This window comes from Triplophysa dalaica, chromosome 2 (genome assembly GCF_015846415.1).
Source record: "Triplophysa dalaica isolate WHDGS20190420 chromosome 2, ASM1584641v1, whole genome shotgun sequence".
Lineage (NCBI taxonomy): Eukaryota > Metazoa > Chordata > Actinopteri > Cypriniformes > Nemacheilidae > Triplophysa > Triplophysa dalaica.
The window spans coordinates 18,182,175-18,199,319 of record NC_079543.1 but is presented as its reverse complement, the minus strand read 5'-3'; the positions used below and the strand labels follow the sequence as shown (position 1 = coordinate 18,199,319).

Sequence of the window (17,145 nt, the reverse complement as noted above, 5' to 3'; positions counted from 1 at the left end):
TCAAACGTGACGTGCTAACATGGATGCAGCTATGAAGCCGCCGGGTTTGCTTCAGGGAATATTAATTTTTAAGAAGCTTCCCAATAGAAACATCGACAAGACTAAGGTTGTTTGCACCTTGTGCAATGCGGAATTGGTTTAAAAAAAAACACTTTCTCTCAACAGGTACTGGTCTAGCTTTAGTTGAAACCAGTAACTTTGTATTGAGATCTAATGTATTATGGCTCCTGTATGACATTTCGCTTGTTGCTCCCTCACTCTTTGTAAGTCGCTTTGGATAAGAGCGTCTGCTAAATGACTAAATGTAAATGTACTGTATGAGCTCTTCCAGTCTCAAGTACCACCTAAACGGAAATCATCCCTTAGCTAATGCGGAAGTAAACACAAGTTCATCTTATTGAACATAATTTAATTTTCATCACCAATTATCATAGTAGAACAGCTTTCTCAAGCAGTTTGTGATGCATTTTGGAAACAGGAGATGAGCCCCTGGTCTAATGCGCCACCTGGCTTGAGAAACCCGTTCTCAAAGACTTACTTTTAGTCATTATTTGGGTAGCACACATATTCTGAATGCCTTCGGCAGAATTCAAATGAGCCATTTTAAGCTAGATTAATCTAGATAAATTTTGGAATTAATCTAGATTAAAAAAATTAATCTATGCCCACCACTATATATAACACAATACACTAAATTCTTAACTGGCAGTGTTTCACCCAAGATGGACTAAGTTTTCTGTATATAATTATTCTGTATTGCGTCTTCAAATGTCACAGACATGACATTTAGACAACGTTTGGAAATGGTCTTGAATAAAACAGACACTTAAGGTCAACGTAAGATGCACCTTGCCTTTCAAACAACATTACTACATTATTACGATTGCAAGACTGCAATAGATAGACCGTAATTCCTCACAAATAAAGCAACAGATACATTCTTATACCAACAAAACAAACCTCTAACCCTCTATATGAAATGGCTTCCCATGATTAATTGCCTGTGCCAGACTCCCATGAATGGGTGACTTCAGTCTAACGGTCAGCTGGTTTTCTGGCTGGCACGAAAGGACACCTGCTGGTGCCAACATCAAAAAGGGTGGTTTGCGGCATCTCAACAGCACGAGTGCGCCAAGAGCAGGCAGGGATCATTACCTGCCGTTTATTACAATGACTGTGCCAAAATGCCATGGTGAATCTGAGTCATCTGAACACCTGCACACATGGACACAAGCACACACTTGTATGAAGGTCTGAACTGCCGCTCCTGACTGTGAAGCGCCACACAAGTGTGCTCTTACAGAAGAAAAATCATTGCTTCAAAGTTACTTCTATGTAAATCATCACACGAAGGACTAGGCTGTTTTTTCTTCTTCCTATTTGAAAGAAGTAAACACAGACCAGTGTAAATGGAGAAAGATGTGAAAGAAACCAGGTTCTCTTTCTTTACTCAACGTCTTTAGTTTTTATAGTGGTTAAAGTTCTCTTATGTCAAACCCAGCACACTTTAATCGTGTTATATACCGTAAATAATGGATGGCTCATGGGCAATTCAAGGATATGATAATCTGCACTTTTTGTTGGTGTTGTATTTCTTCAAATCATTTTAAAGCACAATTACCCACTAAAAAGGATAGTACACCCAAAATTGAAAAATCTTTTGTCGTTTACTCCCCTTCGGGTTTTTCCGAACATGTATGCATTTCTTTGTTCTGCTGAACACAAATGAAGATATTTGGAAGAATGTCAGAAACCAAAATGATTTCATCCCCTATTTACTGCCATAGTAGGGAACAAACACTATGGGAGCCAATGGCGGATGAGATCTGTTTGGTTACCAATGTTCTTCCAAATATTTTCCTTTATGTTTAGAAGAACACCAAAATGTATACAGGTGTGGAACAATCTGAGGGTGAGTAAATGATGAGAGAATTTTCAGTTTTGGGTGAACTTTCCCTTTCTGAAAAAAGATGAATGTTTTAGATGAGCTTTCCTTCCTACAAGATATACCAGGTGGAGTGTTAGCAAAGGTAAGCAGCCTGCAAAAGACTCCAGTGACCTAGACTATGAACGGCTGTCACTGCTGCCATCAGGCAAGAGGTCCAGCCTGCTGTCACTGCTGCCATCAGGTCCAGCATCTGCCGGCTTTGGAAAATCTTTATCCTGTCATTAGACAATTAGTCAGTTTTTTTAAACCAATAGCAAAGTCACCACAGCAATCCCTCGCTTTACAGTTAAACAGAACGCACATCCTACAGTTAAACAGGACTCACATATACTTACTCCTATATTTCCACTTATTTTCATACTACATCTCACACTTTCTGCTGAATTAAGGCTCTGTAAAGTATGCATATTTTTTTTTATATGCAGCATTGCTCAAATCGCAAAACCCAATGAAAGTATAGAAACGGAGTAAATATTACAAATTATACATAAAAAAATAATTTTGCATCTTGATATATAGACGACAACTAAATACCCAAGTTTATAAAAACCAAGAGTGAATCAGAAATTATAAACAATGTTCACACAGAATGTTTATGCTAAGCAGACAAGAAAACACTGTAGAACAGTTTATAAAGTTTTAAAGTACCAGACTATTTGAACATTAAATTCAAACCAAATACGATTGGGAGGTATGACTTAGCTCTTTGAAGACAGAGACGTGCAGCTGCATATACTGCCCTCTGGTGGTCCGCTACACCAAACACTGAGTAACCAGAGCAACAATGAGTGAAGTTCGCTTCCTGTCCCTCAGCAGAAGGGCAGGGTGGGCTAACTGCGGTTTGCTGAACGTATTTCCTGTTTTTAAACAGTATTTCCGAAACATGAATGAGAATTCCGACCGGAGTAAGACGGAGCATTTTTTTTCAATGGACTAGAGAGGAAAAGAAGATGAGTGCCTCATCTTAGAAACTACTCTGCCAGCCATCATTTCTGAGAATGTTTGTATGTCCTTAAAATACCTTATGGTGCACCGAAATACATCAGGTAGACAGCAGACAACTGCTCTCCTGTTAAACACTTCAAGTTACTCCAGCTGAAAGAAGCCACTGTATCCAGAATACAAAAACAACTTTGTATGAAACTTGCATAATACTCGCCTGAAAGTAACAATTACACAATGGCTATTGTTGTACTTGTAGATGTTTTCTTATCCAGGTTTTTCCTTTCTCTTTGCATTGTACCTTAGAATAGGCCTATAACTGCAGTCATCTCAAGGTTGGAGAAGAGATGAGCGTTTTCCAACTTGTGCTTCAACAGAAGGGTAAATAAATGGACAGTTGGATTACACCACTCGAGTTGTGCAGACTCAATAGCTGCAGTCGCAGCCTCTCCGATGAACCACATAGAGAAAGCCTGAATTATTAAAGAATGAACAGAATAGAGAATGAAAGAGAAGCACTGAGGAAGGAGGTTTAGTGTTGGATGGTCAGTTTACCGTAAAGAGTTGTGTATTGTATTTACAAGAATCTTATTAAAATCTCCAGCCTATACAAGATCTTGATAAGAATGTTTGCAAAACGCAAATAAAAATAGAATTAATCTAAAGCCATAACATTTACATTTATGCATTTGGCAGACGCTTTTATCCGAAGCGACTTGCATTGCATTATCCTATACATTTATACTTCGGTATGTGCAATCCCCTGGGATCGAACCCACAACCATGTGTTGTTAATGCAACGCTCTTACCACTGAGCTACAGGAAACACACATGACCCATGTAATATTAATACACCAGTGTGTTAAGAGTCACAAAGTTTTCCACATTGAGAATGACAGTAAACTTGAAAATAAATAACTCAAATGTAACGTTGTGAATTGACCCTTGCAAAACCCGCCCCCTTTTGCTATCTCCGACATCTGCCAAAGCGCTCCCACTGCACTAAAGAATATTTATTGGGAAATAATAATTTCAGGAAAAAAGATGTGTACTTTTACAGCCAAAAGCAATAAGAAAGTCTGCAATATGCATTTGAAGTACATATTCAGGATGTGACTCGGAATAAAGTAAACAAAACAAAGATTGAAGCTCTTGCCTAAAGTACTGTGCTTGCTGTAACAACATAATATCTGGATAGCACCATTGATTTCTTACACGTTTAGGCAACATGTGAAACTTTGATTATGACCATAAAGATCAGATTTTACCTCAGATAAAGTTGTTGATGAGATTCAGTCCTTCATTAGCAAATGACACGTCATACGACAATCAGTCTATGGGGTAAAACTCAGGACAAATCTTCTAGTATAAGTCTGTTTTAAGAAGTCTTTATTGTTGTACATTATTACAAACAGGATTGCACATTGACATGACTTTTAGTCGGGATCATGTCTGTACAGCTTTTTAAAACCGGACGCATAATGTGCAGCCGGTTAAACTATATGCTTTGGTTGTCGGACAAAATGGCGAATAGCAACAGCGGGGTGCATCTTATCGGTGTTATGATTGGTCCGGTCGCCTGTCAATCAAACTCCACAAGAAGGGTCAATTATGTCCAAGTAAATAAATCACAATACATACGTAAATATATTTTTTGGAAAATATATATTTATTCTTAAATATCTTATAACTAGCCACCATTTTTACAAATTTAGCTGAAATGAGCTCTTGTCAATGTTTTAACAAGCTTATTTAGGTCTCACCATTAGATTCTTTTTTAAACACTATTGAAGGACTTCACATCTATTCAACAAAACATTCGGCCATCATTTACTCGGCATCTTTTCATTTCAAACCAGTACGACTTCCTTCCTTCCGCAGAACACAAAAGAAGATATTTTGAAGAATGTTAACTCCATTCACTTGCATTGGAATTGTGTCCATACAACAGAAGTGAATGGGGAGGCTGTGCTGTTTAGTAACCAACTTTCTTTAAAATATATATTTTTGTGTTCTGCGGAAGGAAAGTAAGGTTTGAAATGACAACAGTGTGAGTAGAGCAAAATGCAAAATGTGCCAAGTGATCAGCGTGCCAGTTGTAAGGATAAGCTTAAAGTCTCAAGGGCCTGTAGGAAGCTCTGGCAGGCCGAATGTGGCCTGCATTCAGATTCAACAAAAAACTCTTATCCAAACCATATTGTGCAGCATCCACAGCTGATGCATTATTCATCACTGATATAACATTTCATATTAGGAGACTGTCAGCCTCGTTCTGCCTCGCCATTTCTCTTACGCTTTCTCTCTAATTTTCGCCCTCTCAGCTTGACGCACCTTTCAAAGCAAGATATAATAAACAGGCCAGTGTCCTCTAGTGGCCGAGCTCTTTAAAAATTCATCAATGAAAAAGCACCCTCTTCCGTAACGTATCCGTTTACCTTTAATTCACAACAGCATGACGAGAAATACATTATTAATCACCTGCAAGTATGGCCGAGCACACAAACCCCAAAATGCAGACAGAGACAATAAAATGAACATGGGCACAAATACATTAAAAACTCAAGGCAGCTGATTTCAAACACACAGCTATAATTGTGTGTCCACCTTGGGGGGGGGGGGGTGGAGTGTGAAATTTCCATCACCACCAGGGACAAAGACTGGCAGTGTGGGTCTCTCTGCCTTCATTTTCTTTCTCCTGGCTTTCATCCTGTGAATGGCATGAACATCACATCCGAGACGAGAAGGACTTCAAACTATGGATGACTTAAAATAATGTAAACCTAATAATATCCAAAGATATTAACAATTTGATTCAGTTATAAATATTCTGTTGTTTGTTTTTTGTTCAAACATTCAGGTGTCTGAAACAGGAAGTTCTTCTGGACCAGCGATATTTATGTCTTCTGTAATGGTCTTTATATTAAATATAGAGTCAATGGTAACAATTTAGTACAGGGACCAATTCTCACTATTAACTACATTTAAATTTTTATGCATTTGGCAAAAACTTTGATCCAAAGCGATTTACATTGCATTAACCTATACATATTACATGGGTATTTGTGATCCCCTAGGATTAAGCCCACAACCATGCGTTGTTAACGCAATGCTCTTACTACGGAGTTACAGGAAAACCCATTTTCTACATGACCATACTCAACTTTCCTTATCCTACCCAATACCTTAACCTATGAACTACCTTACTAACTATTAATAAACAGAAAATTAGGAGTTTAATGAGGCAAAAGTCATTGTTAATGGTCTATTATTACTGAGAAAATAGTGCAAGTCAAAAGCAACACAACAACACACAACCGGTAAGAATTTAAGCTATCTACTGTTTTAAGTGCGTCTCACATCAGTTCCCTAAAAACAATAGACATTTGAGTAATGCTGAAACGGTGCCCATTCACTTAGATCTGAATCAAGATTTCTTGCCACACATTTTTTAGTCTGCCTTCTGCACAAAATTTGATCCATCTGTTGAATGCAGTTAAGAAAGAATATCGAGTGTAAGAGTTGCTGGCATCGCACTGTGAAATGATTGCACGCTTAGAAGAATTACTCTTGGAGCATAGACCATATTTAAAGTCCCCGTGAACCGTAAGTTGCGATAGTTTTTACTTCTGTATTTTGACGTATTTCCGATTCAAATAAACCTTTGAATCAGAAAAATAGTGGGCGAGGCTTTCGTCTTTTTCTGTGATTTGATGTATAAAAATACCTGTTACATTTTGAAATGGAACTAGGAGCAAACTGACAGTTGAAGGGGAGGAGTTAACGGATGCTCCTCCCAAGCCGTCTAACATCCATCTACGGTGGATGGTCAGTCATTACAGGACGGAAGTGCATTTTCAGATTTTATGAGGGCACACGATTTCTTTAAAGAGAATGACCCACATTGATGAACTATTTAAAATAAATGCTGCAATATTTCATGAAAAATAGGCATTGTCATTTTAATTTCACTCAGACTTTAGAGATTGCTTATCAAGTTTGCTTATAAGTGTTTTACCTAGTGTCTGCAGATAACTTACAAATGATATTAATGTTACATACATATGCATAAATTAGGACCATTTAAAATTTTTGTTGATCTAAATTTGTTTTTACTAAGTTCTGTGTTTTCTTTTTTATTTACTATACTACAGAGGTTTATTTGTACACACAAACGGTTAACGGGACTTATTTTGACGAGTCGTCAGGAAGACCCTTGAGTTTTAGTGTGTGCTTGACAATAGCTTCGCTCAAACAGTAAAAAGCTTGTAAAATAAACTCTCAAAGTAGCTCTGGAGATGAAGTTTATGTGTTTTATATCCTCATACAGGGCAGACGCAGACAAATCCAGGACCATCACTCCTGTAGTATGTAAACTGTGCACCTCATTCACTCAGACAAGCAGAATAGCCAGGTCCTCACGCCCTATGTTGCATGTTGCAGTGGCGCCGCCATCTTGGGAGGGTAATACTCCAGTGCTATTTTTGTTTTGATTTGTACAGTTACTTGTTTTGTTTGATTTACGGTGAAATCAAAAGTGAAAGAACCATGGGCTTTTCCTGACCGACTCTGCACAATGCTATTGCAGTTTTTAACAAAACAAGACCAACATACTATAGTTATAATTTCCTAATCAAACAAGAAAAACAAAACACTGCATTGAACGCACTAGCAGCCATCATGCCAAGATGGCACTACATTCAACGCGCCGTGAGTCCGCTTAACAAGCTCCATTACACGTAAATAACAGGATTCCCCATCTAGTTACATGGACTCAATGAGTTGCGCCATTGATTATTGTCACACACAAACACAATTCATACAAACACACAGCTCTGTCTAATGCCCTTATTCTTTTTATTACCCTTAGCACAGACTGATTTTTTCGTTGCACTGTTATTTTTTATTTTAGTTAATGGTTACTTGTCCGGTCAGGTGTGTAAAATTCTCTCTCACCTGCCCATACAAAACATTTACTTGTACCGAACAAGCGTTAATGTTGAGCCCTGACTAGTTATCAAACAATGACTTGAGATCTGTAGAACGTGCAATAAATAGTACCATGTGTTCAACACACACACCTACTGGGATTATTACTATCAGAGCATTTAATTACAAAGAACACAATAACAAAATATATAATTGTGGGTAATTAGCTACTCGGAAATGATTCACATCCTTTAACCAAGTGTGCCTCTCACCTGAGAGGTGAGGTAATGAAGAACTCCATCAGTAACTTAAAGTAATGCAATTTGAATAATATAACTTCTAGTTACTTACGATTCAGATGTCTGGAAGCTGTGAGTCTTTTAAATGAGGTTCTCCACTTCTGGCCCCTGTGAATAGAGAAAGAGAGTTTAAGACCATCTCATTCAGTCTTTTCCTAATCATTAGAAATTCATCATGAATCATAATGGGAGAGATACTGTGTATATATTAGTGGTGGGCCGTTAACGGCGTTAACGCCGTTAACGCAGTGAGACTATTATCGCGCGTTAAAAAAATGTCGCCGTTAATCTATTCTCAAAGTTGGGTTGTTAGCTGGGTCTATACTACGCAAGCTATGATGACTTTCACCTTGATATTTTAGCGCGGATGTATACCAGCTTAACTGCACTGTACGGGGCGAGAACGAGATTTTTCAACTCGCGTGATTCGCGTCATTCGCGGAAGCAGAAGCCGACTCATCATCTCATAACCAGGGCTTCATTCGCGCGATTCGCGCAGCAAGTAGGTCTATTGGCTCTTTGCATTAACATATAAATCACTCGCGCTTGACGCGCCATTCGCGTTTGGTCTGAACACAACATAACGTTACTGTGAAATTACCGCATCAAACGTGACGTGCTAACATGGATGCAGCTATGAAGCCGCCGGGTTTGCTTCAGGGAATATTAATTTTTAAGAAGCTTCCCAATAGGAACATCGACAAGACTAACGTTGTTTGCACCTTGTGCAATGCGGAATTGGTTTAAAAAAAAACACTTTCTCTCAACAGGTACTGGTCTAACTTTAGTTGAAACCAGTAACTTTGTATTGAGATCTAATGTATTATGGCTCCTGTATGACATATCGCTTGTTGCTCCCTCACTCTTTGTAAATCGCTTTGGATAAAAGCGTCTGCTAAATGACTAAATGTAAATGTACTGTAGGAGCTCTTCCAGTCTCAAGTACCACCTAAACGGAAATCATCCCTTAGCTAATGCGGAAGTAAACGCAAGTTCATCTTATTGAACATAATTTAATTTTCATCACCAATTATCATAGTAGAACAGCTTTCTCAAGCAGTTTGTGATGCATTTTGGAAACAGGAGATGAGCCCCTGGTCTAATGCGCCACCTGGCTTGAGAAACCTGTTCTCAAAGACTTACTTTTAGTCATTATTTGGGTAGCACACATATTCTGAATGCCTTCGGCAGAATTCAAATGAGCCATTTTAATCTAGATTAATCTAGATTAATTTTGGAATTAATCTAGATTCATCTAGATAAAAAAAATGAATCTATGCCCACCACTAGTATATATATATATATATATGTTAACCCCTAACATGAACCTTGCTGTTCAACTTTACACAAACAGTTGCCTTGAAAGGAATCAATTTGGATTTAATAAGAACATAACAGGAATGGGGAATTAAAAACATCAGTGAACATGAATCAGAATGAGCAATATAATTTTATAGCCCTGTCACTTCTTACATTTTGGCAGTATATCTCAATCATTCAATACTTTTTTGTGCTTTTAAAACATAAATCATGCTAATTTCACTTACGCGATGATATTTTTACAATCTGCTTTATTAAACCCAAACAATCCTCCGAATGTCTCATGGCATTTTTGGCAGATAACTCTTTATTCCCAGCAATATTATTATTTAGGATATTCTGTAATTTTATACCTTCAGCACAATTATCTTGACAATATCTAATATTTAGTATATATATCCAGACCCTGAAGAGTATAATTTGTTAACATAAATAACAGTGTGTATATTTGTAAAGGAACGCCACACTCAAATGTAAACCATTTGAAACCAGCTTTAGTAAAACTAGACAAAAACTTCATTTTCAGTTAAAGGTAGTAGACATTTTGACAGTGTTTATATTTTGCATCATGTTTGAATGAGCAGATGCTATGCCTGAATGCACATCTATACTATACAGTATATAAGAATGAACTGAAATGCACTTTAGTAGGTGTGACCAGAGAGAGACCGCTGAGAACAAGTCAGCTCATATAAAACATTTAATGTAACTTACACGACACAACATTTTCATACCAAGAGGCAAACTTCTTTGGCTTGGATTTGATGAGGAAACTTCATGACAAAAGCAGCCAAATAAGAAAAATAAATAAAAACATGGTATGCACAGAAAACCTGGATGCCATGACACACGTGCCTCAATCTGAAATTACTCCAGTCAAGAAGATGCTAACAGAGTAATTGAGACATTGAGAATTGAGGATTCAGCTGTAATGATAAAACCCTGACAACCCTTGAGTAACAGGCTGCTTTCTACCAATATACATTTATTAGTTACACCATTTGCTTTGTCCCGATATTAAGAATAAAAAAAAAAAAACTAACTCTCTCTTTCTCTCAACAGGTATTGTTCTGGATTTTGTAGAAACTAGTACAGTAACTTTGTATAAGCACCAGACATATCGTTTTATTGCTATGTAAACTCCATACGCTTAAAGGGATGGTTCATATTTGTGAATCACAAAAGAACATATTTTGAGAAATGTCTTGTGGTTTTGTGTACAACTCTCCATACAATGGCACTCAAACGATTAATGCCAAAGTCGAAGCTTATAAACTCACTGTTTGCTATCAACTTCCAGCAAAGTGTGTATTTTTTAGATACATTAGAGCGATTACATGTTATAAAGTAAAGATATGCATTGCTAAAGACATGTAATAAATAAATGCTTAAATACAGAACAATTTCACAGTTACAAAACAAATGCCACTGACCTTGACCAATCAAACCATAAACTCATAATGACCATGTCATTTTTTAAGCCTTTAATCGTGGTTTCTGACTTTTAAACTCAACACAACAAAACGACAAAAACGTATACAACAAAACGTGTTCACAACAAGGGAGTCCGAAAATGTTCCGACAGAGGTTCCTACAACCCTTGACTTAGTCAAAAACACTGAGTTTGTGAAAAAATGTCACATATTTATGCAGAGTTTTATCTGCCAACAAAAAACAATGAGACAAACAGAACCCCCCAGTGATGGCTACTCATCCTTGTAATTCTGAGGCTGTGAGGTAATGTTATCATGTTCTCATAAATGCTCTCGATCAAAAAGCAGAGGAGGGTCATGTTCTTTGAAAGCAGCCATGCAACACTCTTTCCAGCCAACTTAAACAACAGATCATCAATGTAAAGTCCAAGGCTTCAGTACGACTGGAAGTAGAGGTGGGCGGAATGCCCAAAAATCTATTTCACGGAATGAGTAATTCTTTTTCTCGGTAACCGTATATTTCATAAAAACAATCTACAATTATAACTTTACATCTTATACCTAATTTTTCTAAATTGATTTAACTAATGTACTTATTACAGCTCATTTAAATGCTCACCAAGTTAACTCAAGTTAACATGTAGCCAAGTTGTGAAAATGTACTAAATATATCAAATTAAGTTCTGATAATCAGATGTATTTATTTATGTTATCTTCTGGCTATATCATATGTATACAGTAGGAAGATAGACAACATGTATAACAATAAAGTATGAATATGCACAAACAATGAGCGTACAGTACATGACTATTGTTATAAACTGGTGTTCATGGGGTCTGTACTGTAGGTCTTTAATCGCTCCTCTATTAGATGAGCAATTTTTGTGTTGCGACTCTCTGTCTTTAGGTTTGTTTATTCTCGGGCTTGTTTTTGCACTGCGAGTCTCTGGTGACTCGTCACGTGTTTCCCAAAACTGGAGGTAGAAGCGAGCCACATCAAAGCGCTCACGCGGCGAGCATCATCGCGCATTTCACCCAAGTTTCAGCCGTGGCTCGCCTGAAGCTAAACTTTATTAAAACTATTAACAACTTTACAAAACAACCTGACTTCCGAAATACGTGTTGAGAATGAGCTTTTTTATATGCTGGCCCAGATCCCTGCTCGAGCACTGCGGTCGAAAGAAGCACCAACTGGAGCGGATCACTAAACTAGAGACTGAAAGAAGGTCAAAAGAGTGTTTGATACGTTCATTTGTTATGGGTGGATAAATTCATCAGTTTTTTTCAGAATAGCGCCCAATACACCCATTTTAGTTTTTACAATGACGTAACTTAACTTCCGCCTTTTCGCAAAGCAGTGCATCATAACATCCGTTTTGCAACAAACAAGGAGAAGAAGAACTTTTTTGAAGAACCGTTTTGCCGTCGCGCTGGAATTTAACATCAGTGGAAAAAATAACTGACAGAGCACATATTCAAGGACTTATCCTAGCACCTTCGCTAACACAAAAAGAAAACAAAACACTTAACCTTCATAATCAAACAGGTACTGTTCAACAAAGAATTTGTCATTTATCTAGCGCTGAGTTAACCACGCCTACTTATTTACATTCCACGGAATACACAATTAGAAAGTTGACATTTTATTCGCGGGTAACTGAATATTTCGTCATCCCGCCCAGACCTAACTGGAAGCATAGAACAATATACAGCATCTATACTTAACCATCAAGCTGCCAAGAAACCTTAAACATTTAGATTCAGCTGAACATAGTTTACCCAGTATTAAGTTTCCCAAAGTCAAAAAGCTATGCCAACCTTTGGACCTCGAATAATTTTACAAATCAAAAGCTACCAGGAGGTGCAGAGCATGACTAGTTCTTTTGCATGTATGTCTGCAATCCATCGCTTTAGGAATGGGTCTCCCAAAAAGTAACTCACGAACGAAATTGCTCCCTCAAACTATGACTAAAGCCAACCACAGACCTCTAATGTCGAGAGCAGAATAAGTGTTAAACAAACACAAAACAATCCCAACCTCGGCCCACTGGCTAGGTTCTCAATGAGGGAGCTGTACTTGGTGTCTGGGTCAGGAAAATCTGATACTCTGTTACTCTCCAGAGGAGAGTTTACACCCTTTTGACCAAAAAACCTCAAGAAAACCAGATGTGAGGGGGAAAAGCGTGTGTGTGCACATACCGGTTCTCTTGCACAAATAAAGGGATTTTGTCAAGTGCAATAACAAAAGGTAATGGTGGTAAATATTAAAGAAATGAGCAAGTTTTCTTAGAAAAGCAAGATTACAAAAGGTCAATTCAATTGAAATCCATGTGTGGGAAAGCAGAAACCAAAGCTAGTCTTACTATAAGGCTTCCAATCATACAGAATAATACTGCCTCTGTAAACTTTCACACCCCAGTTTAGTCCACATTCTTCTTTTACTTGAGCAAATCCTTAGCAGGTAGTGAATGTGCAGCAGGGCAAGGTGAAAAAAAGATGGTTGTCATAATAAAGAGGTTCATGTAAGGGTGTGAAATCTGTAGCTTTCTGTAAACAACATGTTCTCACAGTGTAGTGTGTCGAAACTGAAGAATGCACCTACATACTGTAGTGTGCTTACAGAAGACTCTCATACACATACACAACACTGTGTTGGCTCGTACAGCTGAGAATTTGACCTACTAAGATACCAAAAGCCATGTGGAGCACTAGGGTGGATACCTCAAGTTATGAGTAGCTTGGCAAGCTAAAGTAATATAATTTGTTATTACCTTTTTTTTGCATTTAGAAAATGCACTGCAGGGACTTCAGTAAATCCAGAAATGTATATAGCAAACAAAACCAAATGTTTAGATTTTTAGTTAAATCATTTTCATTTCTGGTTCTAACAACTTGTTTTTCCCCCTCCTTTTGTGCTGAAACCGATCTGTTCTGACTGAGGGTGAAGTTAACTTACTATTAGTAGTTATAGCAATTGTCCTACTCTCACACAGATGAAACGGGTACTTCTGTAACATGCTAAAGATCTGCAGGGCTGCTGTGTAAAAACATCTAAGGAACGTCTTAGGAAAGGCAGTTTAATTATATTCGAAATCATAAACATCTTACAGACATATTTTAGATATCTATATGACATCTGACATGAAACATCTCAGAAACGTATTGCAGATGAGCAAACAATAAAAAAATAAATCTTATAGATCCGACAGATCATCTAGAGACAAAACTGTTCTCAGATCAGTGGCACAGGAGGAATTCTGGCAGCACCTGAAAGCGAATGAGAAGGACAGAAAAAGAGAACAGCATTAATAAATCATGGCAGGAATGCACTCTCTCATTTCCTCCGCCTGGCCCACTCCCCTTCAAAGGTGTTGGTGCTTCGCTTTAAGGCAACCAGTTTTTCATCACGCTGTTGGGTTCGGGTAGGGTAGGGTGGGGTGGGGTGGGGTAACTGATCTGAGATCAGCACAGTAGGAAAGCTTTTATTAAAAGCAGGCTAAACATGACAATGCGAGTATTAATATCAAGTCAAGCAATGTGGCCCATGGTGCAGCTCCACACTGAGGCCCACCACAGAGATCCACAGCTGGCCTCATGTTACAGCCGCTCGGGGAGACGATAGCATTGGGTTGGGCCAGCCAGTGCCTCCTCCGGTTACAGAGGGGAAAAAGTGGAACAAAGTGAGAGACAAAAGAGGGAGGAAGGAATGCAAAACAAAAGGATGATATAACTCAGCTTTGAGCAGCATCTTTGTATAATATAATCACTCACGCACAGAATTCTGTGTATCCTACAGCAGCACTGCAATGTAATGAACGTGTTTTCAGCAGATGAATCACTCCACATGATCCGCAATGATTAAAGTGTGAATCACTGAGACTGGCACAAGTACCAGATTTCCAGTCGTAAACTTCACTTCGTTTACCGTTGCTTACCAGGGACAAAACTTCCTACTGACTTAAAGGAAGAATTCCACTTGATAATGAGTCATACAGGTGAACACAAAAGAAAATATTTTAAGATATGCCTCAGTGGTTTTCAATCCATACAAAGGAAGTTCGTCGGCCAATGTTGATTGGTTACCAACATTTTTTTAAATATCATGTGTTCTGCAAATAAAGTCAAACGGTTTGGAATATCATGAGGGTGAGGAAATGTTGATTCAAGTTGATAAGTGTGACAACTGACCAACCACCCCCGAGGTTATTTCAGGGTGGCCAGCATTAAAAATAAATCCTGACAAGAGTCAAGATTGGTCATTTCACAAGCAAAGGCTTCCCTGAAAATGTGGAAAGATATGTCACCTAGTCATGGAGGGGAATGGTCCACTGACAGCAAGACAAATACTGAGGGGGGACAACCCATAGCCTCTAAACATGTCTAACACACAAGTGTATTGACACAAAGTCGACACAGAACCAAAGGGTATAAACATAGAAGCAATCACATTACAATAAATGCCTTTTACTAAGGCCTGGTTGAGTTTATCAGGGCAATATCTACCTTGAGATGAGAGTTAACAGGCCACAGAAGTGCATTAAGTAATAGACTGAGCAGATAACATGGTCCATTTCCAGTGGGCCATCTCTTATTTCAAGTTGTAGGCAACTGACTAGAAAGAACTCATTCAGGGAAAAGTCTGCTAAACATATGGCTGTACTGCAGTAGTGGCTCATACTTTATATGAGTGGGAAATCATAAATGTTGCTTATCAAAAATTACAATAGAATTGTTTTTGCAGTACTTTGAATATATGGGCCATGGCAAAAAATAATATGAGAGCCACCACAGCAAACCATTAGCAAACCTGTCAAGGAACGGGGTGGATCAGAACCCAAGGGCAGGCAGGTGAAGGTTTAATAAAAGACTTTTATTAATAAAACAAAAACCCACGATAGGGAAAACAGAACGAAACCAGGACTCAAACTAAAATACTTCCGGCAAGGGGGACATAGACAAACCAGGCAAAACGAATATCCAAATGATAAGTCCAAAACACAAGGAGCACGAAGAACAGGAACAGGATAATCCACAATACATGAAAGGGAGAGCCCAGAGGAGTAAACAATGTGAAATCACGACCCGAATAGCGACAAACAGCAAGGGAATCAGGAGCATTAAATAGGAGGAAACTAACGAAGAGAGATTAGAAAAGGATCGGGACAGGCAGGTTACAAGGCTTAACATTAAACGGGCAGATGATGGGACAGTTGACTAACAACACTAACGGGGGAACAAGGGGGCGGTGCTATACGGAAAACAGAAAGACACGTGGCGAAATGTTTAAGCATACCGCCACATGTCTCCACACAAAACAAAACATACACACAAGACATGGTACTGTCAAAACCCTGTCCACAAGGCACGAAATATAAGAACAGGAGGACAGGATCGACACAAAACCTTAAAATCGCCAGTTCAGTTCATCCCCTTCTGCTTCCACTCTTTGCATATTAGGGGGTTTTCAAAACAGCAGTTGTGCGCCCTCGAAGGGCCCTTTCAGAACTCGGTTAGCGAATGGTACATGCCATGGTCACTTAAAGGAAATGTGTTCAGTTTTGTGATCACATGATCCTGGATTATGAGTTTTCACTAAGCATTTCAAAGCATATTACCTACAATTGTAAGTACAATTAATAAAGATTGCATATCACTGGCAGTTTCTGCCAAACTCATATTAATCTTGAGTGCCAAACAGTAGTATTGCATACGTTGTATCTTCGAAGTGTATTTACTTTGATCAAACTTCTAACAGTTATCTTATTTACAATTACAATTATTTCCGGAAAAACACGAGCTGCTTAAAGTGGGATTAGTGGGATGGAAATACAGCACGAGCAAGCAATGCATCATCACATTAATCCCTTCGTGTTTTGTACATTATGCACATACACGCAGATTGCCAACAAAACACAGATGTATGACTTAGTTTGACTTGGCGTGTGAAGAAGTCCGAATGCATGACATCATGATACCTGATCTTCAAGTTTGTAGTTGTTTGACACTATTTTGTCAGTGAGGATTATGATTTAAGATGGTCAAAATATAGTACGAATTTAGTTCATAGGACAGTATGTTTAATATGTTTCTAATAGCTACTTGATTATAGGTTTCCTATGTGTCAAGGAAACCTATACTTATAGGTTTCCCATGTAGGCAGGGAAAAACCCTGCCTACATCCTTCAAAGAGTTCACTTTAACGGCTCAGCCCTTAGACATTCTTCCAAATACCTGAGGATGAGTAAATGATGACAGAATTTTCCTTTTGGGTGAACTA

The 17,145-nt window shown here is 38.3% G+C and overlaps 1 protein-coding gene across 2 annotated transcripts in view; it reads right to left on the bottom strand.

The window, feature by feature from the left end:
- The window catches only part of fbxw7 (F-box and WD repeat domain containing 7), a 120,570-nt gene that overhangs the window by 86,558 nt on the left and 16,867 nt on the right, over positions 1 to 17,145 (bottom strand). For both annotated transcript variants that reach the window (XM_056729535.1, XM_056729526.1), the window contains one exon: positions 8,168 to 8,223. The gene's annotated coding sequence lies outside the window, so the exon portion shown is untranslated. The remainder of the gene's footprint in view (positions 1 to 8,167; positions 8,224 to 17,145) is intronic.